A 16,733-nucleotide genomic window follows, 5' to 3' on the forward strand; every position below is an offset into this window, starting at 1 on the left:
ATTAAAGGATAATCAACGAGTTTCTTCTCTTAACAGGAAACAATGCAGTGACTGTCAATAAACGCACCTCTAGTAAACAAAGGGCCCCTCATAAATATAAAATTATATTATTTTGAGGAATAGTTTTCTGACTTTAATATTTGTGATTTACACTTATTCTTTATATTTTTATAGTAAAAAAATTATGGTCTTGGTTTCTTTATATTCATACAAAAATGACTTCATCTCAGGAGGCTCTCATGTACAGATGGCAGACTGGGCTATTCAGCTTATTTCAGAAGGGGATGGTGGCCACATGGCTTGTGCTCTTAGAATCCTCGCAAAAACTCCTGCAGCTGGGTGACAATCTCCGTGTCCACTGTCTCCATAAGGGACTGGAAGCCTTGCTCTCCCAGGATATCCTGCTGGGCCTTGAGCTTCTCATAGATGAACTGCTGCAGCGATACTGTGTACACAGGGTCCTTCAGGGCCAGCATCTTCTTCCTCTTGTCTTGTTCTGTGGGTGGTTCTTCATCTTCTGTGACTTTTGGTTCTTCATGATGAGACATCAACATACAACCTTTGTAAGTTCTTGTTTCGGGGTTTTCTGTCATGACATCATGAAGGGCCTCCACAGAGATATTTATAATTCCACAGAATTTATCTTGGATAACACTATTATCAGAAGGCAGAAGAGAAAGTAAAGCCAACAATTAGTTTTCTCCTAATTGTTGGGATAACAGATACAACCGTATGTCGGCTGTTTGGTACAGTATTTGCCTCTCCTTTGGAAGCAGAGTGAAGAGCACAACATGCTGTGATGCACTATTCTGACCACACTCATCCATCTTGTTCAGGGATTAGGAGCAGAAAGCAAGAACCTGTACCCTTTCCTGCTCCCAGTTATCCAGCAGAGTACAGATCTTTCCCAGCCTCCTCATGTCTATCTTCTGGAAGATGGTCTAGAATTATGGTTAGTGACATTGGAAAGCAGCCCATGTGTTACACCAGAATTGCTTCGTATATTTCAGAACATGTCACCACTTCTTGAACTAAGTTCAGAGAATCTCAGAACCTGCTTTAAGATCATCAATGGCTATATCTTTTTATCATCAACAGAATTTTTACAGACATATTCAGTAGGTCTGTGCCAGTCCTTTTGTGAGCTGCTACCAGAGATTACTACAGAAGGTCAAGTTCAAGTGCTCAAGGTTTTTTAAAAATGCCCTTAAAGTGAATCCAGTATTAGGTCCACAGATGTTTCAACCAATTCTGCCCTATGTTTTCAGAGGTGTTATTGAAGGCGAGAGGTATCCAGTAGTGATGTCCATCTATCTTGCTGTTATGGGTCGAGTCTTACTACAAAATATCAGTTTCTTTTCTTCACTTCTTAGTGAGATGGCATGTGAATTTAATCAGGAGATGGACCAGCTTTTAAGAAATGTGATTGAGATGTGGGTTGATCGAGTGAACAATATCACACAGCCTGAAAGGAAGAAGCTTTCGGCTTTGGCTTTACTTTCTCTTCTGCCTTCTGATAATACTGTTATCCAAGACAAATTCTGTGGAATTATACCATTTCATAAAGGGGACCTCATTAACAATAGGAACCCATGCCCAAATAAGCTAACAGTGATCACCAAGCTTGAATATGTATGTATCTAAGAAGCCATCACAGCCTCAAATAGCAAAATATAGCATTCATCTACATTATGAGTTCATTTAACCCCAAATACTAGGAACAGGCACCAAGAATAAATCTGAACAAGACTGCAGCTATTTTGGCATCAATAATGTTCCATGTGTTCACTATGGAAGGGACATTGTCTATTTATATAATTAAGGATGGCATTGGCTGAGAAATAAACATTGGCAAACATTCTTTCAGTTCACAAAAGACCAGTATTCTCTAATGATGCTGAATCTCTTTACAAGAAGTTTGGGACGAGCACATTTTGATTCATGTCAGCCAAATTATGTCATAAAGGATACAGCGCTAACTGTTTCACATAGGGATCACCACTCAGAGAAAACTATTATCTCACTGCAGGTAAACAAGATGTTTTTGCTGCTCATGTGAAACAATATAATCATTATTCAAAATACTGTGGAATCAAAGTTATTCTAAAATTAACTCTCATGCTTATCCTGGTTGTATCCATATAAAATGTTTATAACAAGGTGACCCACATCAGAAAATAAAGCAGACTTCAAGTTTATCTCATGCTCATTATCGAGTACATTCCAGTGGTTTATTTTTAGCACGTTTTATTTTCCTAGCTAATATAAATTATTTTTCACATTTTTTTATTTAAATGATCTGTAGCATGTATCAAAATATTTATTTATGGTGTCAATTATCTGAGTATGGATGCATTCCTGTTTATATTGAATTTTGGTCCACTTCAAAATGGAAATGTTAAGGGTCTTACTGAGTTCAGAGACACCTTGCCTGGTGGTTGGTTTGTCCCGACACCTTCATGTTTGAATGACCTAAGGGTTGAAATATGGCTTCAATACACTGCCTTCCTCAGATGGGTGGTTCTCAGGGTTAGGAATAAATCAGAGTCCTGGGAAGATAATTTGAAAACACTGATATCTGGGCTCCACCCTCAGTGACTGATTCTCTAGACCTGGGTTGGATCTGTGACTTCTAAAATGCTGATCTGTAGAACATTCAGGCTTTATCACAGTCTTGCTCTCAGTACTGAATCTGACAATGGATTCTATCTCTTTTTACATTTACTGCTTGAGAATATCTTACACAAGTGTGTTTATGATCATTTCCACCCTACCTTCTCCAACTCCTCCAATGTCCCTTCACTCTCTCTCAAATCTATGACCTCTTCTTTGTTATTGTTATACACACACACAAACACAAACACATATGCATGTATGTGCATACACATAATGCACATGTGTACACACAAAAGTACACACATGAGCACATATGCATACACACATATGTACACATGCATGGACATACAAGCACACACAAATGCATACATAAACACACACAGACACAGATATAATTAGCTTACATCTTCACATTTCAGTGCTTTAACCTGGGCTATGTTAACATTTTAACTGAGAATATACATGTAGAAGATTTTATAAGATTATAAAAGCAAAATAAATGAGCAAATAAAAGCTAGTTATCCAACAACTAGCTTTAATTTTCTTATCCACAATGACTTTGTTACAGGGATTAGAAATAAACTTACATATTTCCTCGGTGTGTGTGTGTGTGTGTGTGTGTGTGTGTGTGTGTGTACACCCATGTGTATACATCACACTTTAATATAAAGATTATTCCAAGTACAAAATTTAAAAGGGTCAAAGATGTTTTAAGTTTTTAATTCTTATGTCTGAATAAAGCTATATCAATCAAACTGCCTGTTACCAGTTACTGATAATAAATCTGGAATTCAGACAATTCATTTTTCTAATATGCATCCTAATTTTGTTATCAGTTGCAGATTATATTACGTGAATCAAAGCACAAACTGTCTGTTAATACTGGAAGCTGATGATAATTTTAAAACCTTGTAATTAAATATTTTAGAACTTATTTGTATTCCCCTCCAAGTGCAGGAACTGCATAGTTTTCCATGTTTCAGTCTAGAGTCTGGGATACTTTTTCTAGCCATGTAATTCAGAAAAGAAGGAACTTTGCAAGTGAAGCAATATGTGCAGTTCTTTGTTTCACCCCATTCTATAAAGTTCAGCTCACTTGTAATACATCATTTGCTAAAAACCAGGAGCAAATCTGTATTAGAGCATGCTACATAGAAAACCAGCCTTTGTGAGTTTTCTTTATTTTAAACTAAATTTAGCTTCATTATCCTGGTGTATTACTAAAAAATCCCCACAATGCATCACAGCACACAGAATATATTTTAACATTAGAGAAGGGTTTAAATGCAATCTAAATTCTACCAGAAAAGGAACACACATCTGCCATGGCTAATCGCACAAATACCACATAAGCTAACGTGGTAATGTGATTTTACATAAAAATATATATTTTGGTATTATCTGGATTCATGAGATTAAAACAGTAATACCCTAAAAAAATTGTGTATCCATGTTTTGGGTACTTAACGCAATTGATTTTTCTGGAAATCAACCTTCTTTCTCAGGTGGGGGATGTGATTACATGGTTAAAATTAAAGGCTGTGTCACATTCTCACATTGTAGATGGACTTCCTATTGCCTGATTAGCTCAGTGGAGCACAGAGAAAGAAAGTGAAATCAGCCTATGGAAATAAAGTATGGAATTTGATTTCTGAAATGCCTTACTTATATAAACTAAATCCTGTTCCGGTCTGCCAGTATTCACACAACTCAAGGTAGGTTCTCCTCAAAGTTCACATTGTATGAGAAGTACTTCCACACAAACTGCAGCTCTTGCATCTATATCAAGAGGGCAGACACGGGCTACCTTCTTACAAGTGGCTAAAACTGCTTCAAGAAGAGCAGAAACTAAATATTATAGGAATAGCCTAAACAGTCTGCGGTCTGCAACATGCCTTCTACTCAGATGGCAAGGGCATAGCTTGTGACTTGGAGGTGCAGAACTCCAAAGAGGAGGCCTTGCACATGGGAGGCTCTATCCCCACACAGAGAACTGTAGAGGATTCCTTAATCTAAGAAGGCAAATCCACCCAGAAAGCTGTGAATGAGAAGCCTGCATGACTCCATGGGACCAGCACACCTGTCACTCGCCTATTGGTTTTAGAGGGGAGCAGAGGGTCAGAAGATTCCTCCACAATGGGTGGGGATCTGGTTTACTTATAATGAATTGGGTCCACATTGAGGCAGTCAACACAGGGTAAGATTCTCTAGAACAGAAATGCTCCAGTTTGCAAGTCAGTTCACATAAGAGCACTCCATACCATGATGCAGTCACATTATAATTAAGATTGACATGTGGTAAGTTACTCAGCAATGTATCTGGAGGCTTCCTTTATACATATAGTGGCATTTTAAAGCATATTATCAAAAAATCATATTTTTAGTGTAACAGCTTTGTCAGCCAATCATAATGCCTATTGCAAACAACTGGAAAATGAAAATGTAAGTTTGATGTGCAAAGCCATCCATCTCTGCATTTTCCAAGTGATTTCCAGAGTTCTTATCTTTTAGCTCCATTTGTGATTAATTGACATGCTGAGTGTTGAAAGAATAGTTCCAGCTCTCTCCATGGCATTGCTCTATCTTTTGGATGTATTTCTCCTCAGCGCTGCCCCTGCTCTGCAGAACAATGGCTGGATGCAGAAATAAGTCATTTTTTTTTATGATCACTCTGCTCTTAACTCCTTCTTTCCTTGCTTCCCTTTCAACCTAACTCCTTTTTGTGGCAAATTCTCAGTGGGAATTATCATATAACTGCTTTACTTCTCTGGTTTTATATGCTTCCCATTCTATGGCCTCTTCTCCACAGTGCCTTTCACACTGAAGGAGACAGAGAGATGGAAGGTGGGATGTATTAACCAGTGCCATGATAGGATCAATGAAAAGAGCCAATTTGCTTCCTTATCCAATGGACATAAGTATAGAATGAGCACTATTCATATTGGACATATAGCACACTCAGTATATATTAGAGTGAATACCCCAGAGCAGCCTGTTCATTCCTCTCTAGCCTAAATGATCTCCTTTTCATTATTTTGAGTGTGAAGAATCTCTGTTTAAAACCTATTCTGCACCACCTCTCCTTCCAAAACAATCCGTCTTGTTTCACTTTTAACACTTGAGAAATGAGTGGCTTGCTCAGCTTGGGACCCTTTATCCTGATGGATGAGCTCAAGAGAGACAATAATAAATAGGAGTGAGAACAATTTTGTCGATTTCATCACTTCCCAGGAGGAAAGCTCACAGACATTGGGTTATGTCAACAAAAAGTATTTATGGGATTTCCTGGTCAGTTACCCATGATAAACGCTCTTCAGAAAGTGTGGAGTTCCAAGTCCTAACACACTGCTGTTGTGAGGCCTTTTGTAAGCCCCTTCCTTGGCCCATTTCTTTCTCTTGCTCTTTGCTCTTTGTTGCTCATTCTAATGAAAGGATGTATAATCACTTGTGTAACTAGATTTACAATTAAAAATCCAAACAGGGTTACAGAAGGATTGACTCTTACTGCCCCTCAATTGTGCTTCTACATGTCTGGCTTGCTTGAGTTAATTCACTACGTCTTGCATCTCAAATGTGAATCAGGACTCTGAAGGTTCATGTGTGCATGGGTTTTCTATGAATCTCCGTTACTGTGTTCAGGACCTGGGTCTGCAGCAGATACTCAAAGGAATTTGATAGTTTGAAGTGATTAAATAATGGATAATTTAAGTCAACAAAAATAACACTTTCTGTTTGGAAAGTAATACAGCATGTAGTGTCTAAATACAGAAATGTAAATGTGTTTTATATTGAAACAATTATACATAAATGTGATTTAATAAACAAGTTACCAGATACCAGGACTTCTTAAACTTTGTAAAACAATTCTACAAACCGGGATAAAATAAATGTAAGAATTGATATATGTGTAAACAAAATTATATTATTTGCTTTTAAAAATACTGTTTAAAATACAATTTAACAGAAAAAGTACAAAACCAATGCTATATGGACTTTACTAATAGTATTTTTTTTCTTTTACAATCAGTACTTGAGGTTTTTAACTTACAGTCACAAAATAGTCACATTTTATAGAATCTCATACAAATTTTGCAATATTCATTTTATATCACCATTGGAAGAATGGCTCTCTACTTAAAACACCCCAGTGCAAGTTACAGGGTGTAAAATCCACCTACAGAATCGTTAAATCCTAAAAGAAAAGTAAGACAATATTTCAGAGTGAGCCTTTTTTTTTATAGAGTGAACTGAGTAACTTTATTATATAAGTAACAGAATAGAAACCTATATTTTGCAGCTGAGAAATGAACTATTTGATGACAAAGCACTTGGCACTGCCTATGTTGTGGACAGTAGTCCAAGCCCTAGATCCTAGCAGGCATAAGTGTAAACAGAGGCAGAGATTTTCTGTCCTAATCGCCCAGTCCCACATAAACAAACAAAAGCTTATATTAATTACAAAATGCTCAGCCAATAGCTCAGACTTATTACTCACTACTTCTTACAGCTAAATTAACCTATTTCTATTAATCTACGTATTGCCACATGGTTCATGGCTTTACCTGTCCTCTAGCATCTTGCTTCCCCAGCAGCTAGCTTGTGTCTCATAACTCCCCCTTCTTCATCACAGTCCTCAGTTTGATTGTCCTGCCTAACTTTATCCTGCCTTGCTATAGGCCAAATAGCTTTTTTTATTAACTAATGAGAGTAATACATATTCACAGCATACAGAAGGATTATCCCACAGCATTTCTTCATTTCTGTCTAATCAAAAAAGAAGTAAATACAATAAAATTACATACAACACAACAGTTATCAAGCAAGAATCACAATTACAATATCCAGTTAATTTATATTTGACAAAATCAGAGAAAACACTCAATTATCCACCCTATCTTGGCAAGTCTAAAGTTTATATCTAATTCACCTTTTCATCATAGCAAAGAAAAAGTATAACTATGACTATATAGTCTTCAACTCTATCAAGACTTCAGAAGAATGAAATGTTACATAATGACAGGCATATCAGGCTACCTGGACAGTCACCCAAAGTTTTTCTGTAATGTTGGGGCATTCATCTTTCTCCTATAGGCCTAGCATATCTGATAGCTTTTCCTATGAAACAGGGAATTCTGAAGGACTGTTCTATCTTGTATTGGCAAAGTTCAGTAGTCACCTTTTTTGTGTCCTGCTGCTCCAGTTTGGAAAGTAATTGTCAGAAATTGAGACAAGGGCAGTTTCTTTGCCCACATGACTAGCTTTGGCCATAAAGAAAACAAGCTTCATATGGAATTTCTTTCATGCCCATCATCTTGTCTGGAGTACATTGATGCTGCCAGGAGTAGACACGTCTCATTGTTATGAAAAGTCTAAGTAATATTTTAAATGTCATATTCTATAGGTCTTTGAAGTGTTTGAACATGACCTTTCTACCTGAAATATAGCTCTATATGCCTAGAAAACCTAATTAACATGACTATAAGTTTATTGTTATAGCTGACTATTAATCTATATTTTAATTATACATTGCATTTTAAATGAGTTGTGTAAAGATAATATGTTAAACAAGAGTAGAAAAACATACACATTATATATATATATGTGTGTGTGTGTGTGTGTATATATAATTAACTTTAAATTTGTATCAATAAACCAAAATCCATACCAATGTAAAATATTTTGAGATTAACAATTGTTTTTTCAATTAAAGTAGATTCAATAATCTACCCTTTCTCCCCATCATAATAATCTATCCTTTTTTCCATTATTTATATACCATATCCCCCTTTTTTCTTTTTGAAAGAGGCTGATTATGACCAATAACAATTTGTAAACAATCCCTCTTAAATGAATAGAAACATTTATAACCAATATTTTGGAAATGTGGGTATAGTTTCTATACTACTTTCTGTTGATCCATGGGTGCTTGTAATCTTTGTGGAACCCTGAGAAAATCAGTGGCCATGAGCTGTTTTGAATGTTGGATCATCTAGGCCATTTTTATTTCCGTCTAGTACCTTGTTCTGAGAATATATAAACTTTTAAAGGCAACATACATATCAGTATTAGTACAAATATAAACTGTGCATTGTACACAAGCCAGCCATTGAAAATTTTTTGTTTTATGTCTGAGCAGGTAAAATATACATCACGTGTCTTGTAGTTACTTTAGGTTTATTTTCCCATGTCTGTAGCCAAGATTTCAGAGGGTCTTCCCCCATCAATCCTGATCATCTTTAACTTTGAATGGATCCACAGCCTTTCATTTCCTGAGAAATAAAAGCAAAACCTCTTCCCCAAAACAACATCTTTGACTTAAAATTTGAAGATATTTTTAAAGTATATAGGTTGGTTTGACTTAGTAGCTTCCATAGTCAAATGTCTCTTAGCAGTTAGCTCATAATAGTCAAAAAAAATCTAAAGACAACACAATAAAATATAGAATCCTGACTATGTATTTCCCATCTTTATGTGGATTATCATAGTTTTTTTCATTACTCTATTCCTTTTTTAAGCGCTTTATTTTTTATTATTTTTTTAAACCTATGACTGTTTCTACCCTTTTTTTTCTTTTCTTCCTTAAGCCTATATACATTTTTTTAAACATACTGTGACCTATTTAGAGGCTTTTTTTGCCTGAATCTGTACTTATTGTGTATCTCTAACCTTCTCTGTCTGTATGAGCAAAAACCCTAAACCCACCATGCAGTGCATGGCCGGGAATGCATCTCTGTACTGTGGCTTGCATGAGAGACATGAACTAGGAAGCTGTTTTTGTGTTCTAGAACCCTGTTTTTGGTTTGTATGTTTTCTTAGGCTTTATGTGGAGGTATGTGCCCCACATTGTGCACCATATGTAAACAGAGGTGGGGCTTTTCTGTCCTGACCACCTGGTCTCAAATAAACACACAAAAACTTATATTTATTACAACATGCTCAGCCAATAGCTCAGACTTATTACTAACTAGTTCTTACATTAAAATCAACCTGTTCCTATTAATTCATGTATTGTCAGGTGGCTCATGGCTTTACCTGTCCTCTAGCATCTTGCTTCCCTGGCAGCTGGCTTGCATCTCTCCCAACTTCCCCTTCTTCATCCCAGTCCTCATTTTGATTGTTCCACCTAACTTCACCCTGCTCGCTATAGGCCAAATAGCTTTTTCATTAACCAATGAGAGTAATACATATTCACAGCATACAGAAGGATTGTCCTACGGCACGTAAGACTCAAAGGTTAGAAGTTACTTACTCCACGTGTGGCTTAGTGACATCAAGGAGATGAATGGAAGATGGCTGCACAAAGTCTTATATATGAAAAGGATTTTGAGCTCCTCAAGATCAAAGCTGATTCACAAAGATGATCCTCTATCGCATCAATAGGAAGGAAAGGCACCAAGGAAAGTCCTTTAGTTAGAACATATTCTTGTAAGAAGAACCTATTTTCTGATTCTGTCCATAGTATATAAACATGTAATTCCACACAGAAATAAACAGTATCTATACAAACTCCTGAAAATCAAGCTGTGTTCTCTAGGCCTCTGTGTCCCCATCCTTCCTTCATGATGTTCCCACAGCACAAGATCAATAGAATTTGTATATTAGTGATGGGATTTTTCAAGAGAATTCCCAACACTACTCAGAGTGTAATTTCTTCATCAACTATATGTGAGAACCTTAAAAATTTCAGCACCTATTTCTGGATTTTGTCTTTTTTTTTTTTTTCTCATGTATGCACACCTTTCCTACTTTGCAATCCATAATAATATCACACTCTGCTTCTTCGGTACTTAGAAAAGGCTAGGACAATGATTCTGGCTAATGTATAAAGAACAAGGGTTACCTCTCGCCTTTATTGGGGGCAAACCCTGCTGTTGTTCTCTTCTGTTTGCTGGGACATACGGAGTCTAATCTGACGTTGGCTCAGTAGTCACTGCCCACAACTTATGGTGATATTTTATTTGTACTGAAATGTGATTTTGTTTGTATGTTAATAAATAAAGTTGCCTGGGGGTCAGAGCTAATAGCAAGCCATAGCAGAAGCCAGGCTGTGGTGGTGCACACCTTTAATCCCGATCACATGACAGGCAAATCTCTGTGTGTTCAAGGATACAGCCAGCATGGAGACACATGCCTTTAATCTCAATACCAACCATAGAAGACCTGGAGGTCTTTTTTAGACAGGCAGTGACAAGGAGGTCATGTGGTTGGGTTTACAACCAATGAGAAGGCAGAACAGAAAGTCAATAAAAAGACAGATACTGCCGGGCGGTGGTGGTGCACGCCTTTAATCCCAGCACTCGGGAGGCAGAGCTTGGCGGATCTCTGTGAGTTCGAGGCCAGCCTGGTCTACAGAGCAAGATCCAGGAAAAGGCACAAAGCTACACAGAGAAACCCTGTCTCAAAAAACAAAAACAAAAACAACAACAACAAAAAAGACAGATACACAGGAAGTAGGTCTCTTGCTGAGGGGAAGGACAGCAACAGCAGGAAGGGTAAGAAGGCAGTTTTAAGTCTCTGCTCTCAGCTACTGCTCTGACCTCTTGGGCTTTTAACTCTGCATTTGGTTCTGTGTTTCTTATTTAATAAGACTGTTACATCTACAACAACTTCTAGTCTACATACCTGACATCCAAATAAGATGGATACATTAAATCAGTGAAAGTAGAAATGGTTGTCACCATAACACATTAGGGTTTGGGTGATTATATTCTACACGGCACAACTTGGAATACACACAACAGTGTCTCATAATGTACATACTGCATTTAGAATAAAGTTATAATATGTATGGAGTTGATGATCTGTAACAGACTCTTACTTATGAATTCATGTTGTTGTGAAAATGTATTTGAAACCTGACAGAAGTCTCTCCAATTGAAACTCCCAACAGCTCAAGTCAAGTCAGTTCCTCTGCTCTAATCGTGTGACACCTTAAGGTCTTCTCAGGCACATTTATTTTTCTACTGTAATTTGACCTTCCTTTCTGAGAACTTTCCATTGCTCTCTTTTTAGCATTCATATTTTTCTGTTCCCTCGTTTTCCCCATTTTAACACCTTCGAAATTAAGGCTAAATAAACTCCAGGGGACACAAGTCAGATGTTTGGTGGCTGTGCGTTACATTAGTCTATAATTCAAATATTAGGACATCAGATTCTCTTTATTTGGGTGGGGGTTGGGGAGAGAATAAGTTCTTCATCCTCATTTAGGCAAAATAGTATCCACGTTTAAGGTCTAACAAATGAACCTCTTACACAGCTTAGTTAGGTTCTAGAATATATGTTTATTGCAGGCTAAGCGGATGTTTTATGAGTTGCCTGGGAACCCAACCATCATTTTTAATATTGTTTCTGTGGGAAAATCCATCCCTAAGTTCCAAACAACTGATTCACAAATGAGTTTCTGGAACATGACCAGCTTTTAAAGTGTGGACTCATGCATGACAAAATGAGGAGAGTACAGTCACCAGGAGAGGAAACTCAGGTCTGCTATCTTCTGTGTGCACGGATGGTGGCTTAATGACGATAAGACTATCTGTCTGAGCAGCCGGCAAGGTATCTGTTTACTCAGCATTCACTTAGGAGATTAAATGTTTCCTGTCAACTTCTGCTACATAATTCATAGCACTGTGAAAGGAATTTGGCCCTGGAAATGATGAAGTAAATGGTGACAGGATATATGATGTCACCATCCAGGTCACAGAACATCCCTGTGTTTGTAATTCAACGGTCCACACCTGGACACACATCGTCAATGAATTTTTAGTGGAGCATGGAGCTGACTTTAGCCACTAATGGCCATTTCTTGTTAACGCAATACTGGGTTTTCCTTAGTGATTATGTGTGCAAGAATGATAGTCTATGAGACAAGGAGAGGCCTTTGCATCATGCACATCTACCTGTTAATACTGACAGTTTATAATCACTTTCCTTAGCAGAGAAACTACGGAACAACAAAAAAGAATGGGGGTTATGTACATTCATTTACCAAGTTCACACTCACATGCGGAGTCCACACTCAGTATGCATTAATATATGCATGCCTATAACAAGTGTACATTCAATATACACTATACATTTATATGAAAACGTTAAACAGCTGGTCTTCAATCTTAGTTTACATAAACTTTTGCTACCAAGTGAGACATCTTGAAAAGACTTTCATAGTGATAGGTATTATTAAAATGTTTAGCTTCAAACCCAGTATCCCAAGTGTATTTATAAAATAGAAGTATTCTGAGAAATAACCTTATGGATTGTAAAGTGAAGCCAGGACTCCCTAGTCCATGGGGCTAATTAAAAACTTGCAAAAAGATAAAGTGAAGGTTGTCCTTTCTAAATGCTGAGGTCCTTAGCTGGGCACAGATTTCTATTTATCTCTTCATGTATGAGTAACCCATGCTGATTCATACAGACCTCCAACCTCAGAAGAAGTTTCATTTGCAGAGTTCATTATTTCTTTATTGACTTCTTAACGTGTTTGGGACAAACTATTGAGGAAGAGAGTGCCAACTTACTTACAAGAGAAGGTTTTTTTTTTTTTTATTTTGAGCTTAGATGTTTATTACCTTAAGGAACACATTTCAGAACAAAATCACTATTAGATTACTTTCTAATTAAACATCACATGGAAGAAACACTTCATTCCTACATTAACAGTAGTTTCCTCCTGCTGTCTCAGTCAATAGGGTTTCAATAAATAAAGTGTAACTTCAAAGCTTTTGTTGCAGAAGTGTGTCACACTGAAAGGAATGTATGATCCCAGATTTAGGATTGGACAAAGATAAGAGGATCTCTGGAGACCCTGTCTCAAAAAGCAAGGTAGAAAATAATTGTGGCAGACAACCAATGTCAACCAGATATCACAACTCTGCCCAAGCAAGTGCACCTGAACAAATACATATACCACCAAACATGCAAACAAATGCCACAAACTTTCAAAAAGAGAAATTATTGTAATTTACAGACACATTAATTAATATGCCCCCACACCTTTCCTTCTGGAGTTACTAGACTTACTAGTTCAAAGGACAGGATTTTGCAGTTATTAGGCTAGGCCATGCATTGAGAATAAATTAATAACCACAGCAGAATAAAGTGAATTAAAGAGCATTATGATGCACATAGAAAAAGAGCAGCACCTTAGCACCGAGACTATGGCTCCTAGGATGGATTTAACAAATGCTCTCCCTCACCAATATGAAGGACAGTGTGAGCTTCCTGAGACAGCCCATGGGATTGAACACTGGTACTCTCTGGGATTTTGAGAGTCTATGTACCATTATGGGAGTCTGCTGGACATTGACATGGTGATCACAGAATATGTGATCAGCCAGCTTCATATTTGCTTAATGTTCAGAATAGGAAAAACACATTTAGGAATTACTAAGTAAATTTTGTAGATAAATTAAATATATCTCACAGATGCATATATTTATTATTTAAGAATGTGTGAGGCTATATATATTAAATGGAATGATATATATATATATATGTAACATTAATAATATTGGTATCTATAACTGACATAGTTAACTATGAACCTCTGAGTTAGGACTTCAGCAAGAAGAGTGCAATATGTCTCAGAGAGGACAGCTGAGGATCATTTTACATACCTAGATGTTATAGTTAATTACAGCTCTAGGTAGCCACTTAATAACACATAATTAAAGCTACTGTGTAGCTGTGACATAATTATATCTCTTGAAAGATATCAAGGCATTAGCCACACATGACAGGAAATAATGTGATTTAAAGGGAACCTCTGTATATAGAAGGGAAACTCAGATATGATTAAAGATTACAGATGGACATAATATTTTAGGTATTCTCAGTCTGCTGGCAGGACAGAGGTTAACTGATGGCACTCACTGGTTATTTTCATAGAGACACATCAGGTTGGGTGCTTAATTGTGAAGCACCATGCAGAGGTCTAGTCTGCTGGAAAATAAGTATTTAAGTTACTTTACTATAGAGCTATTTAAAACATGGAGTAGATGAGAACACAAAGATAGTAAGGGGTTATAATTTGCAAATTACCCAAAAACAGACCCAGTTCTGATTGAAGTATTGAAAGAGAATGACAGGTAAGGATGTGAGGACCCTTGAAAGGTTTTGCAGAATGTTATAAGAAGACATCAGTTGGGTCTAGGTAGGGTTTTTCCTTCTTTCATTTAAGAAAATTAACTGCATATGTATACATTATTTAGGTGATTTAAGTGCATGATAAATTCAGCCATAAAAGTAAAATTAGAGATGTCTAGATCCGAATCCTAGCAGTAATGACACAGGATAAAACTAGACTGTAAAAAGGATATTATGTGATGTTCTGTGATCACAAAAACAGAAAAGCATTCTCTTGTTTCCACACAAACATAATCTGCACAAAATAGGAGTTGACAAAGTTCCAATTTGTCTCAACAATTGTTCTTCTTCTCAATTCATCTCATGCCCAGCTAAGACTCTGAAAATGGGTATGGATGTGGCTCTTAAGGGAGCAGCAGGCTCTTCCTCAGCAGAGAAAATTATAAGGCACATATAAGCAGGATGTATGGGCCACCTACTCTCACTAATCAGCACTCATAAAGCACAGACGGGTACACATATACAAACACATGTGAAAACAGACATGTGCAGGCTGAGGCCTTGGAAGACACACAGTATCCAGAATGGAGAAGTTATGTAGGAGTGCATTCATGGAAATATACAAAAACAATTAAATAAAGACATGAAAATATCCAAGAATCCAAGGAGACTAATTGTGTATGATTGAGACAAAGCTGTTCAACACAGCACTACCATCATTAGGTTCTAAGTCCAAGAGTTACCATAAGTTCAAATAAGAGAAAGTTGTATGAATCAGGAAAAAAAAAAGATGGAAGGATATCTCAGATACCTATCAAAGATGGAATCTGTAGATAGTAACCATTACAGATGCCAAAGTACTATCAAATAAATCTCTCTCCCAGGAGAAGCATGCAACAATTTCATAGTTAAGTTCTACCAGGAGTTCAATATTTCGGGAAATATGAAAAACTATTGACTCAAGCTAGAACTAAAGTTTACTTGATTCTGAAATTAGCACAGGATCACATGAATCCACCTGGAATAACATGAAGCTTAGAACTCTTGGTGAAATGATTAGTGGAGACTACTCAATAGAGTGAGTGCCAGCAAAATCAGGGTTATATATCATCTCTATACTACTCCTAATGACGAGTGTGCACACCTCTCCACTCCCTCCATCCCAAGTGTAGAGTCATTAACACACTGCTAAATCATTCCTCTCACCTCCTTTTTCATCACCTCTCTATCACTTGTCTCTACCATTATTAAAGCTATCGGGAACACCTTGAGAAATGCCATAGGACATATTTAGCTCTCTGCTTAGTCTCAAACATTTGGCCTACCGTTTCAGAAACACATCCTTTATGCAGAGGACCTAGTCCAGTCCTGTGGAGGCTCCACAGCTGTTGGTCTAAATTTCATGTGTTCTTACTAGTTTGGGTTGGTTGTCTCTGTAGGTTTCCCCATCATGATCTTGATGCACTTGCTCATAGAATCTCTCTTCTCTCTCCTTGACTAAACTCCTGGAGCTCGGCCTGGTGTTTGGCTGTGGATCTCTGTATCTGCTTCCATCTGTTACTGGAGAAAGGCTCTATGATGACAGTTAGGGTATTCACCAATCTGATTACTAGGGTAAGCCAGTTCAGACAACCTCTCTACTATTGTTAAGCTGGGGTCATCCTTGTAGATTCCTGAGAACTTCCCTAGCACCTGGTTTCTCCCTATCCCCAAGTGAGACAGTTGTGTAGCTCGATCTGCTTAAGGGGCCTCCCAGCAGTAGGATCATGATCCATTCCGGGTACATGAACAGGCTTTTTAAAGCACAAAGAGCTATGGTGGGAAACCTCACGTAGCCTTGAGGGGCGGGGGAGAGATTGGATCTGCCTCTATTGAATGTACCAGGCACTGCTGATTCCCCATGGAAGTCCTTGCCTTCTTGTAGAAGGGAATGGGGGTTGGTTTGAGAGGGGGAGTTGGAGGGGCAGGAGGAAAGAAGAGGGGGATTGATATGTAAAATGAATAAAAAGTTCTTAATTAAAAAAAGAGAAAACAGA

The 16,733-nt window shown here is 37.4% G+C and overlaps 1 pseudogene; it reads left to right on the forward strand.

Moving 5' to 3' along the window:
• The first annotated feature begins 215 nt into the window (after positions 1-215).
• LOC131893807 (importin-11-like) lies at positions 216-1,644 on the forward strand (annotated as a pseudogene).
• Positions 1,645-16,733: the final 15,089 nt, after the last annotated feature.

Source organism: Peromyscus eremicus, chromosome 16_21 (genome assembly GCF_949786415.1).
Source record: "Peromyscus eremicus chromosome 16_21, PerEre_H2_v1, whole genome shotgun sequence".
Lineage (NCBI taxonomy): Eukaryota > Metazoa > Chordata > Mammalia > Rodentia > Cricetidae > Peromyscus > Peromyscus eremicus.